The sequence below is a fragment of the Dromiciops gliroides genome, chromosome 1 (assembly GCF_019393635.1).
Source record: "Dromiciops gliroides isolate mDroGli1 chromosome 1, mDroGli1.pri, whole genome shotgun sequence".
Taxonomy (NCBI): Eukaryota; Metazoa; Chordata; class Mammalia; order Microbiotheria; family Microbiotheriidae; genus Dromiciops; species Dromiciops gliroides.
In genome coordinates, this window is record NC_057861.1 from 125998929 (window position 1) to 126023759 (window position 24831).

Genomic DNA, 24831 nt, shown 5'->3' on the forward strand with positions numbered 1-24831 from the left:
CTTTAGCAGAAAGTTGAATCAAGCAAAGGTTATTGAAAGAGGTGGGCAATTGTGTGTCTGGCATACTTGAAGGCACCTAGACAACTAAGTACCTCCTATTTCACCTTGTGAGTCAGAGCATTAGAAATACTTTTGGTGAAAGTAGTTAAATAGACATAACATGCTAATGCCAAATCATTATCCACTGTCCATTTCAGATTGATTCAATCCATGCTTCAACCTTTCTGAGTTGTAAGTAAAGAAAAATAGGGGAAGTTTGATGCTCAGAGCCAAGGGGGAAAAAGTTTTTTATTTTTAGACTGAAGAAAAATTGATACTCACTAAATTAATATGGAAATTTCAGGATGTCTCCAGAAAGCTGCATATGCGGGGGTGAAGGTAAGGCAGCTAGATTTGATTTTACCATCCTCAACTGCACAGGTCTCCTCTAGTTCTACAATGCTCCTCATCTTTGCTGAAGTTCAGTTATGGCCATCCATTTGTATTTCTGTCCTTGTACTAATGGAACAAAATGTATGAGACTTCTTTATAGAGATGTGTCATCTCTTTTGTGGTTTAACCATATTGAGTGTGCCCCTTCCCAGCTGGGCAGTGTCATAGCCACTACAAGTGAATTATTTTGTTTTGGGAGTTATTGTTCAGAGAAGGGAAAAAGTGAAATTATTTTGGTTTTGAAGGAAGGGTAGTGAGAAAACACTAGCAATATGTCACCAGAAATAAGCCAGACATATATTCCTGGGTATTTTCTATTTCAAAAACTTTTATTTGAATCATCTGAAACTTTTAGTGATCCTGTCAATAATAATTCTGCCTTTTTATACACAATGAGAAAAGAAATGTAGAACAAACATGACTCAATAAAAAGGAAACTTTAAATTACATTTTGCTTTTTTTGGTAAACAGATATTTGAAATCATTGTAGGGTATGAGAACAAACAGGGCCTATTTGCATTTACTAAAACCTGATTGGAAAGTCTTTATTATTTTCAGTTTTTTAAATTTTATTTTAATAGAATTTTATTTTTTCCCCAATTACATGTCAAGACAATTTTTAGCATTCATTTTTATAGGTTTTGAATTCCAAATTTTTCTTTTCCTCACCTCCCTCTGCTGTCCTCTTACAAAAATGGTAGGCAATTTGATATAGGTTATACATGTGTTCTCTTGTAAAACATATTTTCATATTATACACATTTGTGAGAGAAGAAACAGAATCAAAGCAAAAAACAAAAAACAAAAAAACAAAATAGAGCAAAGTAAGTGAAAAAAATATGCTTTTATCTGCATTCAGAGACCATCAGTTCTTTATCTGGTTGTGGATAGCATTTTCCATCATGATTCCTTAGTACTTGTCTTGGATCATTGTTGTGCTGAGAGGAGTTTAGTCATTCATAGCTGATCCTCACACAATTTTGCTGATGCTGTGTACAATGTTTTCATGGTTCTGTTCTTTTCATTTTCTATTAGCTTGTACAAATCTTTCCAGGTTTTTCTGAAATCTATCTGCTTATCATTTCTTATAGCACAATAGTATTCCATTACATTCATATACCACAGCTTGTTCAACCATTCTCCAATTGATGGACATCTCCTAAGTTTCCAATATTTTGCATTACAAGAAAGACTACTATCAATATATTTTCACATGGAGGTCTTTTTTCACTTTTTTAGGATCTATTTGAGATACAGGCCTAGAAATGGTATTGCTGGATCAAAAATTATGCATTTTTATTAACCTTTGGGCACAATTCCAAATTACTTTCCAGAATGGTTGGGTTGGGTCACAATTTCACCAACAGTGCATTAGTATCCCAATTTTTCTACATCCTCTTCAACATGTATCATTTTCATTTTTTTTTTTGGTCATATTAGCCAATCTGACATGTGTGAGGTGGTGCCTCAGAGTTGTTTTAATTTGCATTTCTCTAATAAATAGTGATTTAGAACACTTTTTCATATGCTTATAGGTAACTTTGATTTCATCTGAAAATTGTCTGTTCAAATAATTTAACCAAATTTCTCAATTGGTGAATGGCTTATATTCTTATAAATTTAATTCAGTTCTCTATATATTTGAGAAATGAAGCCTTTATCAGAGACTCTGGATGTAAAAATTGTTTACCAGTTTTCTTCTTTCCTTCTAATCTTGGTTGCATTGGTTTTGTTCTTTAAAAGCTTTTTATTTTAATATAATTAAAATGATCAATTTTAAATTTGTAATGCTTTCTGTCTTGTTTGGTCACAAACTCTTCCATTCCCCATAGATATGACAGGAGACTGTTCTTTTCTCTTCAAATTTGCTAATGGTGTCACCCTTTATGTCTAAATCATATATCCATTTTGACCTCATTTTGGTATTTTGTGTGAGATGTTGCTCTCTGCCAAGTTTGTGTCCTATTATTTTCCAGTTTTCCCAGTCTTTTTTTTTTGTCAGATAATGAGTACTTATTCCAAAGCCTGGGATCTTTGGGTTTGTCAAGCGCTAGGTTACTATAGTCATTTACTACTGTGTCTTGTGTATGTACCTAAACTGTTCCACTGATCTACCACTTTATTTCTTTGTCAATACCAGATAGTTTTGATTATTACTTCTTTATAATATAGATTGAGATCTGGTATTGCTAGTTCACCGTCCTTTGCATTTGTTTTCTTTAACACCTTTTATATTTCTGACCTTTTGTCCTTGCTGATGAATTTTACTGTTATTTTTTGTAGTGCTATCAATTTCTAGTTTAGTGTGGCACTGAATAAATAAATTAGTTCAGACAGAATTGTCATTTTTATTATATTGGCTTGGCCTACCAATGAGCAATCTGACTTTATTTGTGGGAAAAAAAATGTTTTATAATTGTGTTCATATAGTTCCTGAAATTGTCTTGGCAGGTACTGAACCAAGTATTCTATATTTTTTACAGTTATTATATTTATTTTTAAAAATAATCCATCTTTTTAGAATTACATGTAAAAATGATTTTTAATATTTGAGTTTCAAATTCTCTCTCTCCCTTTCCTACCACTCATAGAGAAAGTAAGCAATTTTATATAGGTTATATGTATGAAGTCATGCAAAACATATTTCCATAATATTGATGTTGTAAAAGAAAACACAGAATAAAAAAATGGGAAAAAAGTTTAAAAATGGTATGTATATATATATATATATATATATATATATATATATATATATATACACACACACACACACACACACACACATACAGACTCCATTAGTTGTTTCTCTGGAGGTGGATACAATTTTCCAGCATAGTCCTTAGGAATTTTGTTGGTTCTTTGTATTGCTGAGAATAGCTAAGTCATTCACAGCTGATCTTTATACGATATTGCTGTTATTGTGTACAGTGTTTTCTTGGTTCTGCTCACTGCTTATCAATTCATGTAAGTCTTTCCAGTTTTTTTTTAAACCATTCTCCCATCATTTCTTTTTTTCATTTGTTTAGAATTTTGTTTTTCCTCAATTACATGTAAAAACAATTTTAATGTCCATTTTAAAAACTTTGTGCTCTAAATTCTATTCATTCCTCCCCCCTCCCCTTAAGACGGCAAGCTTTTAAATATAAGTTATACATGTGTAATCATACAAAACATTTCCATGTTAGGTTGTGAAAACAAACAGAAAAAAACCTCAAGAAAATGAAATGAAAGAAATTATGCTTTAATCTGTCTTCAGACACCATCAGTTCTTTCTCTGGATATGGATTGCATTTTTCATCATAAGTTCTTTAGAGTTGACTTAGATCATTTTATTGCTGAGAATAGCTAAGTCATTTACAGCTAATCATCTTAAAATATTTCTGTTACTTTGTACATAGTACATTTCACTTTGCATCAGCTAATGTCTTTCCAAGGTTTTCTGAGAGCATCCTGCTCATAATTTCTTAGAGCACAATAGTATTCCATTATAATCACATCTCACAATTTGTTCATCCATTCCCCAGTTGATGGGGATCCCTGCAATTTCATATTCTTTGCACCAGAACAGAGATACCATAAATATTTTTTGTACATATAGGTGCTTTAACTTTTTGTTTACACCTTTTTAGAAACCAACCAAGTAGTGGTGTTACTAGATCAAAAAATATGAATAGTTTTATAATCCTTTGTCGGTAGTTACAAATTATCCTACAGAATGTTTGGATCACTTTACAATTCCACCAAGAGTGCATTACTGTATCATTTTCTCCATATCTCCTACAACTTTTGTCTTTTTCCTCTGCTTGTCCTATTGTCCAATCTAATACATATGAGGTAGTAACCCAGAGTTATTCTGACTTGCATATTTCTAATCAATAGTGAGTTATAGCATTTTTAATATAGCTATAGAGAACTTTGATTATCTCACCTGAAACTGTTCATATCTTTTGATCATTCATCAATTGGAAAATGGCTCTTATTTTAATAAATTTGACTCAGTTATCTATATGTTTGAGAAGTAAGAGCTTTATCACACACACTTGCTTCAAAAATTTTTCACAGTTACAATTGCTAACTGTATTTCTCTCCATCCTCTTCCCCCCCTCAACATTTACTCTATTCTCTAGATTCTATACCCTGTCCCTCCCCAAAAGTGTTTTGTTTCTGACTGCCCCCTCCCCCAATCTACCTTCCTTTCTATCATACCTACCTTATCCCCTTCCCTTCCTACTTTTATGCAGGGTAAGATAGCATTCTATATCCAATTGTGTGTGTAATTCTCTCTTTGAATCAATTCTGATGAGAGTAAGGTTCATTCACTCTTGGGTGCCTCCCCTGTCTTCCCCTCCACTGTATAAGCTTTTTCTTGCGTCTTTTAAGTGAGACACTTTACCTCATTCCCCCTCTCCATTTCCCTTTCTCCGAGGGCATTCCTCTCTCACCCATTAATTTTATTTTTTAAAGATACCATCCCTTCATATTCAACTCACACCTGGCCCTCTGTCCAAATATATTCAATCCAGCTGCCCTAATAATGAGAAAGTTCTTATGAGTTACAAGTATCATCTCACCATTTAGGAATGTAAACAGTTTAAATTTAATATCCCGTATTATTTCTTTTTCCTGTTTACCTGTTTATGCTTCTCTTGAGTCTTGTATTTGAAAGTTAAATTTTCTATTCAGCTCAGGTATTTTCATCAAGAATGCCTGAAAGACTTCACTTTCATTGAATTCCTATTTTTTTTTTACTTGAAGGATCATATTCAGCTTTGCTGGATTGATGATTCTTGGTTGTAATCTCAGTTCCTTTGCCCTCTGGAATGTCATATTTCAAACTATTTGTTTCTTTAATGTAGAAGCTGCTAAATCTTGTGTTGTCCTGACTGTAGCCCCACGATACTTGAATTGTTTCTTTCTGAATGCTTGCAATATTTTTCCCTTGACCTGAAAGCTCTGGAATTTGGCTATAATATTTCTGGGAGTTTTCATTTTGAGATCTCTTTCAGGAGGTGATCAGTGAATTCTTTCATTGTCTATTTTAATGACTGGTTCTAGAATATTAGGGCAATTTTCCCTGACAATTTCTTGGAAGATGATGTCAAGGCTATTTTTTTATCATGGATTTTAGGTAGTCCAATAATTTTCAGATTATCTCTCCTGGATCTATTTTCCAGGTCAGTTGTTTTTCCAATGAGATATTTTACATTGCCTTATTTTTTTTTCATTATTTTGGTTTTGTTTTATTGTTTCTTGAGTTCTCATAATGACAATAACTTTCATTTGCTCAATCCTAACTTTAAGGAGTTATTTTCTTCAGAGAACTTTTGTACTTTCATTTCCATTTGGCCAATTCTTTTTTTTAAGAAATTATTTTCCTCATTGGCTTTTTGTACCCCCTTTACCAACTAGTCTCGTCTTTTTTAAGGTGTTATTTTCTTCAGTATTTTCTGGGCTCTCCTTTACCAAGCAGTTGACTTTTTTTTCATGATTTTCTTGCATCACTCTAATTTCTCTTTCTATTTTTTCCCCTCTACATCTCTTACTTTACATTCAAAGTCCTTTTTGAGCACTTTTATGGCCTGAAACCAATTAATATTTTTTCTGCTGGAGGCTGCCTGTTTGCCTGGTGCTAATATGAACCAAGTGGCAAAACTCAGAACTGGAGTCTGCCCATTCCCCTGTATATTCTGAGGGACATGGAAGGTACTGATATTGGTGTATGACTGTTCCACTTCACTGGGGCTTAGGATCTACCACTGGTTTGCTGAGGTGTGCCTTGTTGGGATACTTCCTGTCCTATACTATGCTCGGCTTTTATCTGAGTGAGACAGACCTTTCCTGTTAATCTTCCAAGTTTCTTGGGCTGAAAGATTGTTTCACCCCATCTTTTTGCTGGTTCTGATTTTCCAGGATTTGTTTGGGAGCACTACTTTATAGTTGCTTGGAGGTGAATATAGGAGTTATGGCAATTTACTACTTACTACACCATCTTGACTTTCAAAAATCTCCTTTGGTGAAGTCTTCTTTAAACATCAAGAAATCATCTATGTAGGGATGCTTTAGTCAACAGTTACATCCAAATGCATGAGATTTTGCTTTATGGTTAATGATAATAGCTAACATTTTTATAGTGCTTTCTGTGTACCAGGTACTCTGCTAAATGCTTTAAAATCATTATCAAATTAATACCTCATAACAACCCAAGAGAAATAGATGATTTTATGTTATCTATATTATAGAAGAGAAAATTGAGTCAAAGAGAGATTAAGTGACCTGGCAAAGGTCATACAGAGAGTGTCTGAGGTCATATTTGAACTCAAATCTTTCTGAGTCAAGGTCTGGCACTCTATTTTGCCACCTAGCTATTAGTATTTCTCCTTGGCTGAGGATGGAAATGGGTAATTTATTCATATAAATGAAACATTTGGATTGCAAAGTTAAGCACACCCAATTTAAACATATCTTTTCATTAATATAAAAGAGTGAATGATAGAGATTATTAATACACATTAATAAAATTGTTAGTACTCAAAATAAAGGACAGTTTGGAAACATCTGAAATTGTGTTGACCAGAAGTATCAAACCCACAGATTAGAATGCTCCTGATTGTGGAAGAACTAGATTCAAATGTAATTAGGAAATATTGAACAAAATAAATAAAAATACAAAAAACATAGATAATGTGAGTATATAATATTCAAAGTCCATATGAGATTGACAGTGATATATAGCTATAGTTTAGTGGCCCCATTTCTATGTGTTTGATGCCAATGGTTTAGGCTAAAAGTAGGGCATTTTAATTTAAAAGGGAAAGTGTTTGTTATTTCCATAGAACTACAATTCAAATATATTCAGCATAGATTTATTAAGTTGCACTATGTGTAAGTGCTTGATATAGAAAGAAGAAAAATAACATTTTTTCTTCAAGGAACTTATAATCTAATAGGGGAATTATGAAAAATATACAAATAAGTGAAGGCAATGAGCATACTGTCAAGGTAGGATGATTCTGATTCCCTAAAACAATTGCTATAAATATTTGCTTCAAATAATATGAATTTTTGGTAACTAGACAATTAATATTATGATCCATTTACCTTTAAGGTTATTTGTAAAAATAGATGATCAGAAATTATTGAATGTCCATCTTGAGCTGTTGGGTACTCTGATAAGAGTACCATTTTAGGTAATTTTATATAAAATATTATTTTATTTTTGATCTAAGGTATTATTTCATCAGTAATTACCCAAACATGAAAGGACTAAATCATTAGAATATTAGGGTCAATACTGGGGAAATCTTAAATGAAAGGGAACAGGTATTTATTAATCACTTAATATGTACCAAGTACTGTGGCTAAGCACTTTATTAATATAAATTAAAATAATTTTATTTTAAAGAATGAAAACTGCACAAAAAGCAGATAAGCAGGATATAGTAAATATTTAGAATGTGAACAAGCTCTAAAGAAAATGGTAAATAATAGTAATTAGCTAGTGTGTTTTTTTTTTTCATTCCAAGAATACATTTAAACATTTATAATGGTAACACACCTATACCCAGCTTACTTCCCTGAGACAGATGATGAAGTTGAGCCATTTTCATTGATTACAGTGTATGTAGCCATTAATATTTTATATTAATTTTAGGTGCCTTCTTTTGGAGGCTGGCAATAGGTACATTTTCATTAATCAAGTAAGTGAAAATAAATAATCATTTCAGTCTGTTACTTGTTGTAGCATAAGTATAGAATCCATTAGAGTGAACATATCCTTGCACTAACATTTCGCTTATGCCAAAGAAATACATTTCAATTCAAGTAGCACTTATGCAGTCCCCCATCCAGCAATCCCCTAGTCAATCAAAGTCATCTCTTCCTCCTTTTCCTAGGCAGGACCTGTAGTAGCTTGTCCCCTTTCTAAGCCTTTCTTGAGGAATCACCTCCCACTACAGGCTACCTTCATAAATATCACCCCATGTATCATCTGTGAACAGGCTTTAAGATGTCCAATCTAATGGTTAGACCTGAAAGCTGGGCATGCTTGGAGCTAATACACAGCCTCTCAGGTCTTCAGCTGAATATACAACTAGAATGTTGTCCTTCACAAGCACAGCCACCAAGAAGACCTGCAAGAGACATTATTTTCCCTATGTAGGATATTCTTACTATGGGTGTTGTGTTACTCAGGATTATAAACAGGTGTCTCCATCTTTTTTGTTTGTTTGTTTGTTTGTTTGTGTGTTTGTTTTTTAGTGAGGCAATTGGGGTTAAGTGACTTGCCCAGGGTCACACAGCTAGTAAGTGTTAAGTGTCTGAGGCCGGATTTGAACTCAGGTACTCCTGAATCCAGAGCTGGTGCTCTATCCACTGCGCCACCTAGCTGCCCCAGGTGTCTCCATCTTTTACCCAGACATTATTCATATTCAGTTCTTATCATGTTCCCCTAGCTCGATATGTGCTTTCTAGGGTGGATATATAGCATCTTTGAATGACCTTCATACTGATAAAAAAAAAACACTTTATGGAGAACTATAGAACATAAGAATGTATAACCTCAAGTCTGGACAGATAGATGAAGATGAATACAGCATTGAAATACATTTGCCTTATAGTACTAAAGCCATAAGCATACATTTATTGTTCTTGAATTTGTTAGAGTTATGAATCAAGAAAACAAGTATCCAAACACTTTTAATAAATATCTATTTGATACTAGAAATATCTTTGTGTTTCCTTCTGATTTCTGACACTGAGGTCAAAGATTCCATTAGAGTTACCATGATGAGTCCCAGAGGGAGATATATAGATCTATTAAACATTTAGACAAAATGAGTATGCATATTACAGAACTACTAAATCCCTTATTTTTTAGGAATTAGTTGAAGAAATAACATGACACAGTATGAGAAGTCATCCCATTGTACTATTAATAGATGCTGCCAGAGAGCTCTAGAAGAATTGAATGAATATAAGCTTTTCATTTTTGGATTATGCCCACTCAAGCCAGTGTAGAAACATAGAATATAGTTCAATGAAATATGCAGTTGGAATATGAACAATTCACTGAGACTCTGAATATTTAAGCATTCCATCCTTATACTTTAAATGGGGTCCCAGACTAGTTCTTATAAAGATAAAGTTGCAAATAAGCATTGAGGCATTTGGGGTTAAAGAGGAAGGGGATATACATTTATTAAGTGCCTGCATGTGCCAGGCACTGTACTAAGTGATTTCAGAGAGAGAGAGAGAGAGAGAGAGAGAGAGAGAGAGAGAGAGAGAGAGAGAGAGAGATGAGAGATATGAAATCGCTTGCTATACACATATATATTCATATATGCATGTGTGTATACACACATAAATGGATAGATAAATATGAAATCACTCAGCACATATAAAGGTATATGTATACATACACAAGCTAGACAGATAGATAGATATAGTCTCAGATATTCCTTAAAAGAATCCTGTGAAGTTAGTACTGTTATGGTCCCCATTTTCTAGATGAGGAGAATGACATAGGTTATATTAAGGTATTTGCCTAGGGCTACACATTTAGTAAGAGTCCGATGCTAGATTTAAGTTGAGGTCTTCCTGAAACCTGGCCATGTGCTCTATCCATTGTTGATGTGTATCCTTCATTTTCAGCGGACCAAAGACTTTATGGGCAATGTCTTAACTTGCTTGTGAATTGGATTTAAGTGAGGCAGAGCTGCACAATCATCAACCTCACTATCTCTTTATGACTAGCTTCTTGCTTTTAGTGGATACTGAACCCTCAAAATCAATATAACTGGGGCAGCTAGATGGCACATTAGATAAAGCATTGGCCCTGGCTTCAGGAGGACCTGAGTTCAAATCCGGCCTCAGACACTTGGCACTTACTAGCTGTGTGACCCTAGGCAAGTCACTTAACCCTCACTGCCCTTAAAAAAAAACCCAAAACCCAATAGAACTGTTTTCTTCCATAGTAACCACAGTTCTTCCTTAATTTCAATTCATTATTAAATACTTTACTGTTTAGGAAAATGGAAGGAAAGTAAGCTCACATTAAAATGTTTTACAATTTTTAAAAAGTCATGATGGAGGGGGTAGCTAGGTGGCACAATGGATAAAGTACCTGCCCTGGATTCAGGAGGACCTGAGTTCGAATACAGCCTCAGACATTTGATACGTACTAGCTGTGTGACCCTGGGCAAGTCACTTAACCCTCATTGCTCCACCAAAAAAAAAAAAAAGTCATGATGGAAGGGGCAGCTGGTGGTGCAGTGGATAAAGCAGTGACCCTGGATTGAGGAGGACCTGAGTTCAAATCCAGCCTCAGGCACTTGACACTTCCTTGCTTTGTGACCCTGGGCAAGTCACTTAACCCTCATTGCCCCACAAAAAAACAAAAAAAGTCATGATGGATATAAACTTACACTGGCAGATGGTCCTTTGCATGCAACTTGTAAAGGATTTACCATATTCTAATTGAGCTCTCTTTGCAGACCTGTGCACATACCCTCAGATTTCTGAATAATTTTGCAAACTGTAAACAATTTTTAAAAGGTGGAAACATTTTTAATAATGAAAATTGCATTTTTAAGAGATCTATATTACAATATAATAAATCTTCAGTATAGCCAATTGTTTGTCTTATAAAACAGATACCTTGTATTTTAGCTACAGATAAAAAGCTATGAAATTCTCTCTCTCTCCCTCTGTGTGTGTATGTATATATATATATATATATGTATATACATGTATGTATGTATATGTATATATGTGTGTGTGAATGAATGAAAATGAGAAAACAACAGAAACAATAAACACAATAAAGTCCAACCCATCACCCATGCAAAGTTGATAGAGATTTGGGACAGAATAATAGGAGAATGCTAGTCAGAGTGATGTACAGTAGGGACTTGGTATGCCCTGAAATCATTACTATAGCTTTGAAGGACTGACAGGAAACCTGAAACATTAATGATTTGGGCTATGATGATATCAGAATAACACAGAAGTCAATATTATGCAACTGCTCCTGAGTCAAAGAAATGGATGGGTTGGAACTAGGATCTAGGTTGTTCTTACTCCAAATCATTGGAATGAATAGTTTGATATGGAGTACAGTAGAGCTAGACAAAGGAGCTGTGGACAATGAGTGGAGCTAAATGCTCCTTTGTCTTCTGTTAACATAAAGGTAAAATGTCCTTGAATAAATAAGAAATACCAATGTTCTCTCCTGAAATGATTTTGTGCATATGAAACTGACCATTAAAGCAGGCAAAGCATAAGTGTGCATGACATAGATTGAAGCTATGAATGCCTTAATCATACACCCATACTAATGAGAAAATGGACATATATCTTACCAGTTATAAGCAAGGACTTCATATAGCTTGTTTCATCATTGGTACTGCTAGCATCACATGAACACAAAATAAAACACAATAGACAATTGTAAGACAATCAAAAGAAATAACTTCATCTGCAAACACAGTTTGGATGAATGACAATAAAACTAAAGGATTACTTAAATCTAAGGAGGGAAACATTTAAGAATATTCTTTCTTCCATAGTTTTCATTTCTTTTCCATTGTTTTTTCTAATGCTTTTATTTCATTTATTGTTATTATTATTATTTGTTTTTTGCGAGGCAATTGGGTTTAAGTGACTTGCCCAGGGTCACACAGCTAGTAAGTGTTAAGTGTCTGAGGCCGGATTTGGACTCAGGTCCTCCTGACTCCAGGGTTGGTGCTCTATCCACTGTGCCACCTAGCTGCCCCTCATTTATTTTTTAAAACATAAAACTATTTCTTTATCGCTTTTATAACTTGAATTTATTACTAAAGCTTTTTTCTGTAAGGTTTTGCTTGTTATTTTGGAGTCATTTTCTTCTTCTGGGTTTGTATCTTGAACATATCTGTCACTGGAATATGTTTTTAAGGATGGGGTTATTTTTCTATTTGTTCATTCTTCCAACCTACTTCCTCACTTTAGTCTTGATGTTAGGGAAAGACTCTTTAGACTTCTAGAGGGTAATATCTAGGTTAGTCCTCCTGCTGCTTTCTTAGGACATTGAGTATTGTGTTTTTCCAAAGTCAGTTCAGGATGGAAAGCTAGGAAAAAATAAAATATCAAAAGAAAACCTTACAAGCTTTTAACTCCTAAAGTCTGATTGCTGCCTCCCTGCTCTGAACTCTGCAAGTTTCTAACTCAGGTTTTTGATTTAAGCAACAGGACTGTAGACTTGCCTTGTGTAGAACTTCAGTGAACTATTACTGGACTCATCCACTGTCATTCAGATGAAAAAATTAAGTTGGTTTATAATGAAAGAGCTAACTGTAATCCCTTTTGGCCTGGGAGTCCTACCATGAGTGTTTCTCTTAAGATTTAGCCTGGATTAGCTGTTTGAAATGAGACCCTCTCAACTTCTGGAGTCAGAGACACACAGCTACTTCTTGCTTTGAAACTTGCTCCTTCTTTGAGACATACATAACCCAGGGCCAGTGACTACTCATCACTCTGAAATGGTACTCCTAGGTGCTGGTCGTCTTACTTTGTTTTTGATCTACGTTGGTGGTGGTGAACATAAGAGCTATCAGAAATGATGCCTGCATCCTACTCATCTCTAGGTTATTCTGTGCTAGATCTGGAACCTCCTTTTTGCCCTGGTGTATAGCCTCTCACTGTGCCGTTAATGCTCCTCAAGACATACTACTGTTAGACTTTCTCCCCAGAGTCCACAGACTTCTATTATCAGTCTCCTTATGCTGAGCTAGGCTGGGAAAATGGCTGACAATTATTTCTTCTTGGATTTTATAATCAGTATTCTGTCTGGTACATTATCTTTGCATCAGACTATTTGAAGGAATTAGGTCCACTATATTTGTTCCTGCTAGTCTATAGTCTTGGCTTCCATTCCCCTGAATTCTTAAAAGCCATGACACTAGAGTACAAGCTCAGGAAAACATTCAAGTTTGACCACAGGGACAGATGTATAAAGCATCTGGGGACCAACTCAGTTCAAAGAGGCTTGTTTTCAAAAGACTGGCTACCTAGGGATGATTTGTTTTGGCCATAGGAACTCCTCAAAAAACATTTAGTAAGGTATTTTTATATGTATGGGTAGAGGGATGACTTCCATTGGTGAAATCAGGAATCTTGAAAATTTCAAAGTGAATGCTATAACACCCATAGAGAAAGGACTGTCATTTCTAGCACCACCAAAACTAATTACTAACCCACTGCCACTGATGGGGTAAGGTTATTTGAAGGACTCCAAGAATAGCAGACTTCCCTAACTTATACCATCAGCTCTTCTTTAGCTGGGTTATGTAGGCAAAACAATTCAAGAGGTCAAATGGTATAAAAAGGTCTAATTTCTGGATTCTTCTTACCTCTTTATCAGCCATAGCAACTTAGGATACAAAGAAAGTTTAATAAAATCAATAAAGTCCTTGGCACTGTCAAATGATTTAACATCAGAAAGCTATATTTGTATCAATGGAAATGACATTGAGGAAGGTGCACTAATATCTAACTTGCCTCTGAACCCTAATGTTTGTTAGAACTTTCCTTCTATTCCAATCATAAATCCTGTCTCCTCCATTGGTATTTGACATCCACAAAAGCCAGGACTCTGTTGTACTTCTATATGAATATTTATAATTTACCATGTTTTGGAAATAGTAAGTACTTAATTTTTTTATTCATTCATTTGATCATGTATGCATTTATTCATGTATTCATCCAATATTATATTATCCATTGATTAATGTAGATTGACAACTTTGACTGCACACCATCAACATGTACCATTAAATTCATAGACCCTATTATTCCAAGGCACTATACTGCCTCTTTTTATTGTCTAGTCCAGAGGCCACTGTCACACCCCTTAACATGTCATATTTTAATTGAATTGAATTAATCTCATCCATTTATGTTTCCTTTTCCACCTACCTTTCCTGTTTTTGTTGTAGCATTCAGTTATCTTTTATTTATTTTTTTATTTATTGTGGGGGGAAAAAGCTTATAAGTGCTACCAGTCTCCTGGATTCTCCAACCAGAATAACTTTTATGATATATTATACCAATACATCATCGGGTTGTTGCTACATTGCTAATGTATTACTATAATACATCATCACAACACCGTCATCCTGATGTTACTGTATGGTAATGAATCATCGGGATAATGCCAGCAGGTACATACTAATGGCTTACATATTTTGTAAGCATCACTTAAAAAATGAAGCAGAAAGGTTAATTCAAAAGGCGGCCTAAAAAAAAATGAGACCATATCTGTTGATAGTTTCAAGATGATTTGTACTTTTTAATATGAAGGCCATAAAATAACTGAAATTGAAGGTTTTTTAATTAGTTTAATTTGGTGAACTATATATGGGAAACAGAATCAAATATGGACATCACAATTCCACAATGATGTGCCTGTCAGGTCCAGTTATCTATCCCTTTGCTATTGGAATGTCTTTGTAGTAAATTATAAAGGACACTGCCACCATGTTTTAATTATTATTTTTGCAATGACATTTTAAATATGTGGCTCTACCTTGACAAGTGCACTTAGGAATAAGACAGAACAACTGCCTGCCCAAAATTAGTATTTGAAAAACATTCATGTTGATGTCATTATGTTTCTTTTCATAGAATTAAAAAGGAGACTTTTAAAAAACATTTTTTTTCCATTTCCATTTTTGATTTTGTTTTTGTTTTTGAGAGGCAATTAGGGGTTAAGTGACTTGCCCAGGGTCAAACAGCCAGTAAATTGTATTTAAATTTTGAATTTTTAGTGGAAAGCTTCCTGTGTTTGAACTCTAGACTGGTGCACAGGTTTGAATTATCATAAAATTTAGAAGTTGAAGAGACTCATCTTGGTCAAATCACTTCATTTTACAAATAAGGAAACTGAGACAAAGTGATTAAATGATTTTCTGAAGAACACACAAGGAGTAAGTAGCACAGCAGGGATTCAAAACCAATTATGACTTTAACTCTATGACCTTACATGCTGCTCCATTTTGCTCTCTGTATTAGTATAAAATTATCTATTATAGGGTTCTACTACTCTTTATTTTCAAAGCATTCAGTTTTTATATCATGACCTATAATTTCTTTATTCAGTTTTCATATATATATATATATATATATATATATATATATATATACACACACACATATATGATGATACATAGGTGAAAATTAGTGATACTATGAATTCCTGGAGTCAGACACTTGGAGTTGGAAGGGATATCTGAGGTCAGATAACCCAACCACTCAAATCAAAGCTTTCATGTAATATCTTGGTAATTCTTTTTCATTTTTAAAAACATAATTACTAGTTTTGGTGAGGCAAGCCTGGGATTCAGGAACATATATTCATGAATATATAAGGATATGAGGAAGATCTTTGTTAATTTATTCCTTGGGTTGGAGATACCCTTCTGCCTCTCCCCTAATCCCCTGCCTAACAACTTTCTAAACAGGAGAATAGTACGGTGTTCCATGGTCCTGTTACAGAGAAAACCTCAAAATATGGCGCTAACACTATAGTGTTTGTAAGAAATAAGGTCAGGACATACAAGCATAGTTTTTTCTCTTGAGTGCCTCTTGTCCCTGGACACCATTTCCAACACTTTCTAGAGAAGTCTTAGTGAGGGCAAAAGAAAACAACTTTAGTGAGATCCATTGAAGCTATTACAGTAGCCATGGGGAAAATTACATTTAGGCCTGATTTGAATATGCATAAATGTAAGTAGTCATAGGAAAATACAGGATATTAAAATTTAAGTATAAATGAAGAAAATTCTTATACCCAATAATAATAATTATGATAGTAACAGCTGACATTTTAATAGTTTTAACATTTACAAAGTGGTTTGGAGCATGTCTTATTTCATCTTCAGACTAACGCTGAGGTAGCTAATGTCAGTATGATTATCCCCATTTTATAGATGATGAAATTGAGTTGGAAAGAAGATACACAAAATTGTAAAGCTTTGCCCCAAGTCTGCATATATAACCATTGACCACAATTTATGATAACAGAATTGACAGGGTGCCTGAAGGAAGATATGTAGTATATATAGCATATCCCAAGATTACTGAAAATAATGTGTTGTCTAGAAAGGTAGGTGGGATAACCTTGAAAGTTCAGTTTTAATTTTTTTGAAATCTATGTGTGTACAGGAAGAAGCTTGTTTAAAATGAATTGGCTGGGATGAAAAAAGAAAGTTATAAGACAGTCTGAAAAACTGGTCCAGGATCAAAATGTAAGAGATTTTAAATATTAAGAATTTTGTTCAGAAGTCTCATTATACTAAAAGGAAATTTATCAAATAAAACCTATCTTTGCTGAGACATTCAAAAGATAAAAAAACAATGAGAAAGACCATTCTGATGACTCTTCCTGATTCTAATCAATTAGAAAAAAACAGTTCTTTAGTGCAATGACAGGCATGTATCTATTCCAGATATTTAGAAAGCAGATATCTACATTACCCTCTTGTTCCTTCTCATCTCCAGTCATCCTGATTTGTATCTGGCCACCTGACCCAGATGGCTCCAGAGGAGAGAGTGAGGCTGGTAAGTTTGCACAGCTCTGCCTTACTTAAATCCAATTCACTTGCAAGTCATGACATCGCTTTGCTGATGTCATTGGTACTACTCTTCAATAAGGAAAGACAAACGACAAACAAAAGCAATATCTCTTTGCAAGGTCACAGAATAATAAAATGATGGAGTTGAAGAGTTGCAAGAAATTTCATCTTGAACAATGTCCCTGAAAGAACCCTGATTTTGTTGTTCAGTCCCTTCCAAGACTTCATGAGCCCATTTGGGGTTTTCTTGGTGAAGATAGTGGAGTGGACAGGATAACATCAAGTGCACATGCAAAGAGGTTAGTCTTAACAAGGAAAAGGAGCAATGATTTGAGGGGATGGACAACCAGTAAGCTAAAGGACTTTAAGTTCCTACCACATGACCATATGAGGATCCCTTGAAGGTAGTGGGAATATTTAGTTTGAACTCATTGCTCAGAAATAGGAGAAATGGGAAAAAGTACAAATATACAAATTTAGGTTCAAAAGAAATACACATAGAGCTACTGTAAAATATGATGGGCAGCCTAGGGATATAATGGGCTTCCTGTGATTGGTGGTCTTTCAGCAAAGATGGATAACTACTACTCAGATATGTTTTGGTAAGTGTGCTTTAGGTGACATAATGGAGTTCTGAGCATAGAGTCTGGATGACTCTTCCTGAGTTCAAATTTGTCCTCATACTCTTACTAGCTGTGTGACCCTGGGAAACTCATTTAACCCTCTTTGACTCAGTATTCCTCATCTGTAAAATGAGCAAAAGAAGAAGATGACAAGAATTGAGAATCAGGATGATTGTTAGTTTCCAAGTTTCCTAGAGGAGAAACTCTTCATGAAGTCATATTCTGTATATACTTATATAAATAGGAAGAAAACCAACTCTTCAGAGTTTTCTCAAATGGGCAGAATTTAATGAATGTTTCCTGTTGATATCAGTACAAATTCCAAAGGATTCAGATTAAAAAAGTAACCACTTGAAACTGATTCTATAAGGAAATTTTGTTGAGGAATTGCATTTGGAGACATTTTTCCTTCTTGGAGATGACATGGGGGAATATTTCTGCTTTTTAGCTGAATAGGATCTTACAGAAATTCCAGAAAGTTGAAAAATTTGGTACAATTGCTGAACAAAAGAGCGATATTTGGGGATATCATTTACCTGGGAGTCATATGGACAAATCAGAGTAAGTAGCTCTGAACTGGATGTTTCCTTGGGTCTAATTTGGCTTGTCTGATGGAAATGTGGACAAAATTAAGTAGGCAAGTATTAAGGCTCAGAGTTTACAAATTAGGATCAATTTTTTAAGTCATGTAACATTTCCAGAACTCTTTTCATCACTTCTTAAACTGCATGAAATCCTAACATTGGTATGATTTCAGAAGTAATCTAATCAACTATCCCTACCCAACGCAGGCACACACTTTACAATATTCCTGAGACTGTCATTGATTCAATGACATTTATCTATTTTTTTGCATGATTTTTAAAAAAATTTTATTGCAGGGCAATGAGGGTTAAGTGACTGACTAGTCCAGGGTCACACAGCTAGTAAATTTCAAGTGTCTGAGGCCGGGTTTGAACTCAGGTCCTCCTGAATCCAGGACTCTTGCTTTATCCACTGTGCCTCCTAGCTGCCCCCTTCAATGACAGTTATAACACTGATCAACTCTAAACAAAACAGCTTACTCCCACCTGTCAGACTTTGTATTTCTTTTATACATATTTTATATTTACTCATATACATATGGTGTATCATCCTCAATAGAACAGAAGTTCCCAGAGGGAGGAGATTGTATTTTGTTTTAGTGTAAGAGAATTCCATATCCTCTGGGGAGAAATGGGAGTTGTTAAATTCAGTCAAAAATTATATGTTAAGTACCTATTATGGGCCAAGCACCTTGTTTGGCACTATAAGAAACAGCTAACTGTCACAGTGGATAGAGGGGCAGCCCTGGAATCAGGAAAAGTCACATTCCTCAGTTAATATCTGGCCTCAGAAAATTGCTAGCTATGTTGCCCAGAGCAAGTCACTTAACCCTGTTTGCCTCAGTTTTCTCATCTGTAAAATAAGCTGGAGAAGGAATTGGCCAATCACTTCAGCAACTTTGCCAAGAAAACCCCAAATAGGATCATGAAGGGTCACACACAAGTGAAATAATTCAGTAACAGCAAGAGTACAAAAAAGAAATAATGTCTACTTACGAGGAGCCTAGAATCTAAAGTGTTTGATAAAGAAACAAATATATATATATATATATATATATATATATATATATATATATATATATATATATATATGTATATATATATAATTATATACAGTATATATATTTGTTTCTTTATCAAACACTTTAGAGAGATCAATTTAAGTTGAGTGATGACAGCATCAGCCAGATAGCAAAGGGTTAAAGAACAGTAGAGGCAACAGGTATGATTAACTTTTCCTAAAAAGTTAGCTAAGGAAATAAAAGAAGATATAGTATTGAGGGATGGTATAGCAAAAATTGTCTAAGGATGGGGGAGATGTTTGAAGGCAGTAGGGAAGGAAAGAGTAGTTAGGAAAAGAGCAGAAAGAGGAGGTTATATAGAATGTATTCTACTAGAAAAGATAGGACAGTTTCCCCTCTCAGAAACTTGGAAATTCACATTCTTCCTTACACTCAATTCTCCATTGTTTTCTTCCAATGAAGTAGATCAAGACCCATGTGATCTTAGTCTCCTAGTTTTTAATTAGTAGAACTATATACTCCAAAAGATAAGTTGAATAAAATATTTTATATATATACCTGATTAAATACCTGTCTGAGTGGAGTTGATTTAGGCAGTTTATCTTATAATTATTAGTTGACTGCATCATAGAATTAAAGATAATTGAACACGTGCTACAGAGTTTAGAAATTATTATGATCTTGGGAAAAAAACACAAGGAAACAACTAAAATATTTGTTTCCAAAGAAGTTTTTCCCATAGAGTTCTGCAAGCAAGTAAGAATTATTGCCTATAATAAGTCCATAAGCATACCACTTGTTTATAAAAAAGGAGGGGTCAGAAAGATGAAAATTATTGAGGCCTACGTTCAATATTAATCTTGTTGTATTTTTTAATATAGTTAAACTCTTGGGCCAATTACATTCTAGCTGGATATATTCAACTTGGTTATGCTTTTCCCAATTCATCCAGACCACACTAATCTTGCCCTTCTCCAAACTCCCATTGCATTCAGTCTGTAGCTTAGGCAAATCTCTTAACCTCTCTAACTTATCTGCAATGTCAAAATAATATTGCTTACTACTCCTATCTCTCTGACAGTACTTTTATGAAAAAGACAAATTGCTATACAAAATAGAATGGTTACTATTTGTTTTGGTAAGGAGTAAAAATGTGTGGTTTCTCTCCTTCTCTTAAAAGAATTATTGTTGTTCAGTTGTGTTAATCATGTCCAAGTTTTTGTGACCTCATTTAGGTTTTTCTTGGCAAAGATACTGCAGTGGTCTCCTATTTCCTTCTCCATCTTATTTTACAGATGAGGAACTGAGGTCCACAGATTTAAGTGACTTGTTTAGCTTCACAAAGCTAGTAAGTATCTGAGGCCAGATTTGAACACAAGATGATTCTCTTCCTCCTCCTCCTCCTCCTCCTCCTCCTCCTCCTCCTCTTCCTCCTTCTCCTCCTCCTTCTTCTTCACAGAATAATGAGGCCAGGATCACACAGATAGCAAGTGTCAAGTGTCTGAAGCCAGATTTTAACTCAGGTCTTCCTGATTCCAGGGCCAGTGCTTTTTTCACTGCACCATCTAGCTGCTCCCCAAGAAGATGATTCTTACTGACTTGAGGCCTGTCACACTCTCCATTGTGCCGACTTACTGTTCAATTAGAATAATCTCACTCAGAAGAATACACACACATATACACATATAGATTTAAAAGATATCTATACATCTCTATATTAGAAAAACCCAGGATTTAAAAAAATTATTTAAAAGAAAATATTATAAATGTTTAACTAATAGAAAAACCTACCCAAATAATGGATTCTCTGAAAATTAGAATGGACCAAACAAACTGTGATTCCATTTCTCAATGTCACTTTCCCTTTCTCTGTATATGTGTATATGTCTGAATATATATAATGCATATGTACATACATATGTGTGTATATGTATACACATATATTATGGGTTTACTAATACACACATATCATATATTTGGTTGATTCTAACTTCCAGAGAATTCATTACTTGGATAGGTTTTTCTAGTAATTCCCCTTCCACATCTTTCATCTACAGTAGGATTTTTTAAAGCAGGGGACTATGTGTTTATTTCTTAAAAAAGAAAAAGAAAACTATTGCAATTTAATTGATGTCTTTTGTAATCCAATGTATTCTACTTTATGTGTTTAAAACATTCTAAGAAAGGATCTGTAGTACACACACACACACACACACACACACACACACACACACACACACACACTATAAATATAGCTGTTTTGGTGGCTTAATTACATTCACCAGCATTTTCCCTGTCTGTCCTCACTACAAAGTAGTATCTCCCTGCTCATCTCTGTCTCTTGACTTCCTCTGTCTCAGCTAAAAATTTACCTTCTATAGAAGGCCTTTCCTTATTCTGTTCAAATCTAGTGCCTTTCCTTTTGATTATTTCCATTTTATTCTGTACATAGCTTGTTTGCACTTATTTGTTTCTTATTGTCTTCTCCCTTAGATTAGGTATTCGAGGACAAGGCTTGTCTTCTGCCTTTCCTTGTATAGCCAGCATATAGCACAGTCCATGGCACACAGTAGGTACTTAGTAAAATTTTGACTTACTGAAATTTAGCTATCTATATTCATCTACATGCTGAACAATTTCAAATTTCATGAACCATTAATGTCATTTCAGATCTGTCATTTCTCATAGCTAAAAAAAAATAATGTGAAGTTATCAATGTGTAGTAACATGTAAAAGAGCAGCTAAGTGGCATAGTGGATAGGACATGGTCAGTTAGTAGGACCTGAGTCCAAATCCGGCCTCAGACACTTACTACCTGTGTGACCTTGTAAAAGTCACTTAACCCTGTTTGCCTCAGTTCCTCATCAATAAAAATGAGCTGGAGAAGAAAATGGTAAACAATTTCAGTACTTTTTCCCAGAGAGCTCCAAATGGAGTCATGGAGAGTCAGACACAACTGGAATAACTCCACAATAACAACAACCTGTAAGCATGTCCACTAAATCTCTTTTTTAACCATAAAATTATTTTATTATTTTCCAGTTACATGTAGAGATAGTCTTCAGTATTTGTTTCCATAAGATTTCCTGTTCCAAATTTTTCTCCCATGTCTACTAAATCTTAACTGAATTAAATTTGAATGAGGAATTAAGGTATTATTGAAATTGATTAATTACACAAAAGGTAACTGTTACTAGTATATGATGAACATCCAGGGGCTGAATGTCAATTGCTGAGTTCAAATATATCTTCTGGGTCAAATCTATTATGTCTCCTTGAGGAGAGAGAAAAATGAAATGTGAAAGTTATGAGGGGCAGCTAGGTGGTGCAACGGATAGAGCACCGGCCCTGGAGTCAGGAGGACCTGAGTTCAAATCCGGCCTCAGACACTTGACACTTACTAGCTCTGTGACCCTGGGCAAGTCATTTAACCCCAATTGCCTCACCAAAAAAGAAAGAAAGAAAGAAAGAAAGAAAGAAAGAAAGAAAGAAAGAAAGAAAGAAAGAAAGAAAGAAAGAAAGAAAGAAAGAAAGAAAGGAAGGAAGGAAGGAAGGAAGGAAGGAAGGAAGGAAGGAAGAAAGTTATGAGAGGGAAAAGTGAGAAATCCCATCATATCATATTAGTAATTTCCCTTTATGTTATCATATTCTTGGCTAATGCTGTTGCTGTCACAACCACTATTAGGAATCTGTTTTTTGTTTGGGTGTTTTACTATTATGATGGATATGTTTAATCACATTAGAACTGCTCACATCACATTAAAGAAGACAAATATTAATGTAATAAGTGAGTAGATTTTAAATATTAAAAGCTTTCCAGAGTGCTTAATAAGGTTATTTTCAAATTTCTTCTTCTGGGTAAGAGCCAGCTATCTATTCCCATGCTAATTTTGTAATGATCTAAGTTGAAAAAACAAACAAAAAACCCCTTCTTTATGAATCCAGGTTAGTATATCTTAAAGAACTTTAGTCTTTATTCTGGCAATTTCTAGGAGCATGTATACAGAGCTACTCTCATTTTTATACATGACATTTTCATTTGGCTTTTTGACGGTATATCAATACATAGTTCTGTAATATTGATCATATAGACTCATTAAGACAATCTAAAATGCTATGCTCACAATGCTGGACCTATATTCTTAGTCTGATAGGTGTTACCTTTGTTTATGGGATTCATTTTAGCATAATGATTGACAGTGCCTTATTTTTTTTTCTTCATTATTGAAATTTGTCCACTAAGTCCTTCAACTTTTATAATCTCTCATCATGGATTAAAAAAAAAAGTCATTGTGCTAAAATGGAAATAGCAATGAATTTTGATTCAGAATACCTGGGTTCAATTCTTATTGTCATATAAGGGGCCACAGAATCCAAATAATTCAAACTTCTCCTTTTAGAAATAAAGAAACTGAGACCCAAGGGTATTAAGTGGCTTATCCAGGGCCACTTACTCATTGAGTGTCATTACTAGGATTTGAATCCAGGTTTTCTGACTGTAAAAGCAGTGTTCTTTCCAAAGCATGATGCTTAAAAATTGAGCTGTCACTTTAACCAAGTCATAGTATTAGGTTAAAATTTATAAAGCCAATAGAAATGAAAGTGGCACAATTGTTCAAATACCTCTAGAATAGTTTAGGAGAGCCATACATGAATTTTGTGAAATTACAAAAGAAGTAAGTACAGATATGGAAACAACAATGAGAGAAATTTAAAAAACAAATGTTAAAGGGAATAAAAATTTCTATGGGAAAAATGGAACAGTAGAAAAGCTAAATTTTTCTGGCAAAAAAGAGAAATAAAAATGTACAGATACAGAAAAAAAGAATATTAATGAAAGAAAATAAAAGGCAAGATCATTTTAAGAATAAAATAAAAAAATATAGAGACTGATAAGAGAATGTAAATAGCTAAATTAAGGAATGTTGGGCTTTCAGAAAAAACAATGATAAAAAATAATACTCCACTTCACAGGGGAAAAAAATTCCCAGAAACACTGAGATCACAAAGTACCAATCAGTGAATTCACAAAATACAAAGGGAACAAAATCCTCAGTTTGACTCATGGACCACATTTATATTGTTATTCTATTCTATTCTATATCATTATTATATATTACATGGACTAGATTTATTTTTTTTAATATTGTAGTTAGTAATTAAAATAATTTGTTTTAAAGAGAAATCAAATTAGTTCAAGAATTTCCCCTCCTTAATAAGTAACTAATTCATTGTTAAAATGTTATCTTAAAATATGTAGTTTGAATATCAGACTTTGTATTAAGTTCTGGAATTGGAAATCCTCTATTTAATTTGTGGTAAGATTATTGGAATTTGGCTGTTTCATTGAGAGGGGCCACACCTGGCCCACCCTGAAGTGATGTATGCTACTGATGTCAGAAGGAGAAAACCTCTCTCCATAGGATCTTCTAGAGTTCCCTTCTTTCAGGTGGTGTGAGCAGTGGTGAGTTAACATAAAAGACCTGCTTTCTTTTGAATTAGCTTAACTGGAAGGAGTTGGGGATTGTATAGACTTAGGTTAGAACTAGGAGGATTATCCATA

General features: G+C 34.3%; 1 pseudogene; it reads left to right on the forward strand.

Moving 5' to 3' along the window:
- Positions 1-344: 344 nt before the first annotated feature.
- On the forward strand, positions 345-9490 carry LOC122746421 (annotated as a pseudogene).
- The last annotated feature ends 15341 nt before the right edge of the window (positions 9491-24831 follow it).